Raw genomic sequence first — 6000 nt, forward strand, 5'->3', positions numbered from 1 at the left:
GCCAAATATGGCTAAGGTAATTTATTCCTGGGATACGAAAATCCTTAGTTTTTTCGAAAAAATCAGAGTTTTGTAAACAGGACATTTATTAAGATCAATGACTTTCAGATAAAAAAAGTTATAAAGCCAAACAAGTACAAATTTGAAGAGCATTGAGAACTCAAAATTGTTGTTGAGGGAAACGCAAATACAATCACTGGCAGTTTCAGGGAAGAGGGTCGATGCCGTGATCTTTGATTATAAATTGTTATCATAATTCACTGTTCATAAACCTGATAATATAACGTTTAACAATTATTTGAGGTACGGCACATGTCATTATATTATATGGATCATATCGTGTCAATTAACAGAAATACTCGTTTTCTATAATATGATTTCTTACGTCATTTTAACATTGTATGGGCTAACTGTATTCCTGTATCTTTGAAGTGATAAAATAATTGCAACTATTTTAATAGATAAAAAGAGAAATTTTAATTTTACTATTTAAAAACATTTATTGAAGCAGTCATTATAAAGTAGTCTCCACTATAATATGCGCCCTGGGCTCAACGTATTGAAGTAGATGTTATGCCAAAAAAAGCACACAAAGAACGTCAAATAAAACGAATTGAATCAAACAGTTTGACGGAAAGATAAAGATTGTAATCAATCCCATTCACATGTGTATTTATTTCGATAGCAGTAACTACATTCATACATAACTATTATTGATATAAGATTTAAAAAATTACAGGTACTGATGTATGCAGGAGTGTAGAAATGCCCTTTACCGTCAGGCGTCAAACGGTTATTTTCGGCTACTGTTATCGTCAAATTAGTCAAAATGTTACCATGACTCGTCAAATTATTTGATCTTGATTCGTTTGATCTTGATTCATCAGAGGTCTTAAATAATTATCGTGACAGTTATTTTTGTCGAAATCAATCTACCTTTTTTCGTCTTGAAGGATATGTACATTGTATCATCATCTTCCAAACATAACCACTAACGTCATTTGCCATTATTTTTGCGTTATTCGTCATACCCCCATTACGACCGCCATGCAACAAAAAAACTAAGTACAGTAACCAAAACATTTTACATTACATGTTATCTGTTATAGGCGCACTAAAAACCTGTCCGCATCTCATACCTATATCATGAATCAATAAAAGCAGTAAACATTATATATTATTTCTTAATTTATTCATGAATCATGATTTTGTCGTCTGTTCACTTATCATTTTAGATTAGAAATTCATAACGGATACAGTAAAAATGTATATCAGGATTCGCTCATTATATACACTGTTATGCATTACATGATTGTCTTTTATAGTAGATGATTGTTACAATAATAGTTATACCTATAGAGGTAAAGTCAGCTGCAGTGTTATTGGGACCGCCTGTAAGCTAAGCGTTGAGATACAGTAATAATTGTATTTAAGGATTGGCAAATTATATACACTGTTATATATGCATTACATGATTGTCTTTTGTAGTTGATGACTGTTACAACGATAGTTCTACCTATAGAGGTAAAGTCAGCTGCAGTGCTCTTGGGACCACTTGTAAGCGTTGGGATACAGTCAGTACATATGACCTTCCATCAGATCCAGCCGATCACCCGAATAATTACTGTAGAGATCCTAAAGGTGAAGGGAGGCCTTACTGTTATAAAGGAGTAAACGATTGGGAGTATGAGTATTGTCATGTGACCAAATGTTAAATGTGCATCCTCGTATCAAACTGTTTTAAACACGAGTTAGGGTATTGCCATGTGAACAAATGTTAAATGTGAATCCTTGTATCAAACTGTTTTAAACACGAGTGGTATTGCCATGTGACCAAATGTTAAATGTTAAATGTAAATCCTCGTATCTAACTGTCTTAAAGAATACATACAGCGATACGGTGGTGTGTAGAAAACGTAAAACATGTCACATGATGGAAGGCCTTTTTTTATTACGAAATGTGTGGGTTTTTTTTTTTATATATAAAAGTTTTATATTGAAAATCATATGAAAATATATGTGGGATCTGGATGAGGGTTCCTTCACTTTTGTATTCTTTCATTTCCATTTTCAATTTTCATCTATCCTTTATAAAGTGTGTCCGTTCTTCCCTAATCTGTATTTCAAAATCCAATATTCTCTATTCTTTTTTGTTCATAATTTTTCTCTATTCTTGTTTTGATCATTTTCTCGATTCTTAAATTGTTTACCCTTTATTCTATACATTACAAGCTGTGTCCCTCTACTTGCCGACTTGTTTCTGTATTATTATGAGGCTGACTTCATGCAGGAACTTCTTAGGAAGAAAGATAAGAAGTTAGCAATATCCTTTAACTCTACTTTCCGCTATATAGATGACGTTCTTTCACTAAACAATTCAAAATTTGGTGACTATGTGGAACGCATCTATCCCATCGAATTGAAGATAAAGGATATTACAGATACAGTTAAGTAGGCTTCATATCTTGACTTACATCTAGAAATTGACAATGAGGGTCGGTTGAAAACAAAACTTTACGACAAAAGAGATGATTTCAGCTTTCCAATTGTGAACTTTCCAATTCTAAGTAGCAACATTCCAGCAGCACCTGCATACGGGGTATATATCTCCCAATTTATACGATATTCCCGTGCTTGCATTTCCTATCATGATTTTCTTGATAGAGGGTTACTGCTCACAAGGAAGCTATTAAACCAAGAGTTCCAAATGGTGAAGTTGAAATCATCCCTTCGTAAATTTTACGGACGCCATCACGGAGTTCGTTAACCGTTATGGAATAACAGTTTCAAAAACGATATCGGATATGTTCCTTACGTCGTAACTACAATCCCCTTCCCTTTCATGAATGTGACCTACCGAATTAGACTATTTACCGGATTTGTAATCACATAAGCAACACGACGGGTGCCACATGTGGAGCAGGATCTGCTTACCCTTCCGGAGCACCTGAGATCACCCCTAGTTTTTGGTGGGGTTCGTGTGTTTATTCTTTAGTTTTCTATGTTGTGTCATGTGTACTATTGTTTTTCTGGTTGTCTTTTTCATTTTTAGCCATGGCGTTGTCAGTTTGTTTTAGATTTATGAGTTTGACTGTCCCTTTGGTATCTGTCGTCCCTCTTCTTTTACACTATCATTCTTTCCTCTATAAACTCTATTAACACCCTTATCTATGATAAAAAAATCTGCCTGTAAATACATATTATACTAGATTGTTAAAAGCATATCAAACGAATTACACTTGCTATTGTTGAAATGTTCAGGAAATCTTTTCTTATTTTATCTTATATTTTTCTTGCAGTATCTTCAAAAGCCATTGCCAATTTTTGTTTTATAACTTTACCTTTCAAGCAATTGTGCTCCTTCATTTGGGGACTGTTTAAAGTTTCTTATTGTGTACATTGTATAATATGAAGGCATAGTAATGGTATCATCCACAAAACATCTGACAGTAAATCACTAGCACTTGACTTTCAAAAAATTAATACAAAACAGCCAAATAAATAAAAACAATTAATAACATACATCACTTTGTCCAGAAAAAAGCCTGACAGATAAACCGACAAACAATAAGATGAAATCAAAATAGTTGTACTTGCCCACAAAATTCTGAGCTGGTACTGTTAATGTTTAACGAAAATACTATAAACTATAGTAATTATTAATGTATTCCATTTCAAAGATGTTTTTATTTCTTTTTATGATTGTATGGGATTGTATTTTGTATGTATTTACCATTTGTTTCACGTGTGAATGTGACCGAGTGTTTTTGAATAAAACATATTGTATTGTATTGTTAATATATACTTTTGTATGTAACCTATTTCATATATCAAGGCAAGTATACATACCAGGAACCCAGTCTATAAAACAAGATACTTAAACATAACAAGATTTCAGTTTTACAAACTTCCAGTTTGATATTTAATACGACATTTTGCGTGATCTCCAATAGATGTAAAAGTACCAGAGGGTGTGGATTTAATGAATGTTCTTCAACAATGAGAAAACCCCACAATGTATAGGAAACCATAAACGGCAACAACATGCCTTTCTAGATCATTTGTTATAATTAAACACACAGGTGAAAACGTACACAGTGTTTAGTAAACCTTAAACGACAACAACATGCCTTTCTAGATCATTTGTTATTATTAAACACACAGGTGAAAACTTACACAGTGTTTAGTAAACAATAAACGGCAACATCATGCCTTTCTAGATCATTTGTTATAATTAAACACACATGTGAAAACCTACACAGTGCTATATGTACTAATAAGTACAAAAACGACACATCAATTAAAAAGATGGAGATATAACAGAATCTCAACCAGACAGAAAGATAGAGATATAACAAAATCTCAATAAGACAGAAAGATGGATATATAACAGAATCTCAAAACGACAGAAAGATGGAGATACAACAGAATCTCTATAAGACAGAAAGATGGAAATTTAAAAGAATCTCAATCAGACAGAAAGATGGAGATATAGCAGAATCTCAATCAGACAGAAAGATGGAGATATAACAGAATCTCAAAATCACAGAACGATGGAGATATAACAGAATCTCAATAAGACAGAACGATGGAGATATAACAGAATCTACAAAAGACAGAAAGATGGACATATAATAGAATCTCAATCAGACAGAAAGATGGAGATATAAAAGAATCTCAATAAGACAGAATGATGGAGATATGAAAGAATCTCAATCAGACAGAAAGATGGAGATATAACAGAATCTCAATCAGACAGAAAGATGGAGATATAACAGAATCTAAAAAGGACAGAAAGATGGAGATATAACAGAATCTCAAAAACACAGAACGATGAAGATATACCAGAATCTCAATAAGACAGAAAGATGGCGATATAACAGAATCTCAATCAGACAGAAAGATGGAGATATAACAGAATCTAAAAAGGACAGAAAGATGGAGATATAACAGAATCTCAAAAACACAGAACGATGGAGATATACCAGAATCTCAATAAGACAGAAAGATGGAGATATAAAAGAATCTCAAAAAGACAGAAAGATGGAGATATAAAAGAATCTCAATAAGACAGAATGATGGAGATATAAAAGAATCTCAATAAGACAGAAAGATGGAGATATAAAAGAATCTCAATAAGACAGAAAGATGGAGATATAAAAGAATCTCAATCAGACAGAAAGATGGAGATATAACAGAATCTCAATCAGACAGAAAGATGGAGATATAACATAATCTCAATCAGACAGAAAGATGGAGATATAACAGAATCTCAATAAGACAGAAAGATGGAGATATAACAGAATCTCAATCAGACAGAAAGATGGAGATATTACAGAATCTCAATCAGACAGAAAGATGAAGATTTAAAAGAATCTAGAATAGACAGAAAGATGGAGATATAACAGAATCTCAAAAACACAGAACGATGGAGATATACCAGAATCTCAATAAGACAGAAAGATGGCGATATAACAGAATCTCAATCAGACAGAAAGATGGAGATATAACAGAATCTAAAAAGGACAGAAAGATGGAGATATAACAGAATCTCAATCAGACAGAAAGATGGAGATATAACAGAATCTCAATAAGACAGAAAGATGGCGATATAACAGAATCTCAATCAGACAGAAAGATGGAGATATAACAGAATCTAAAAAGGACAGAAAGATGGAGATATAACAGAATTTCAAAAACACAGAACGATGGAGATATACCAGAATCTCATTAAGACAGAAAGATGGAGATATAAAAGAATCTCAATAAGACAGAAAGATGGAGATATAAAAGAATCTCAATAAGACAGAATGATGGAGATATAAAAGAATCTCAAAAAGACAGAAAGCTGGAAATATAACAAAATCTAAATAAGACAGAAAGCTAGAGATATAATAGAATCTCAAAAACACAGAACGATGGAGATATACCAGAATCTCAATAAGACAGAAAGATGGCGATATAACAGAATCTCAATCAGACAGAAAGATGGAGATATAA

This window comes from Mytilus edulis, chromosome 14 (genome assembly GCF_963676685.1).
Source record: "Mytilus edulis chromosome 14, xbMytEdul2.2, whole genome shotgun sequence".
In the NCBI taxonomy this organism is placed as follows: Eukaryota; Metazoa; Mollusca; class Bivalvia; order Mytilida; family Mytilidae; genus Mytilus; species Mytilus edulis.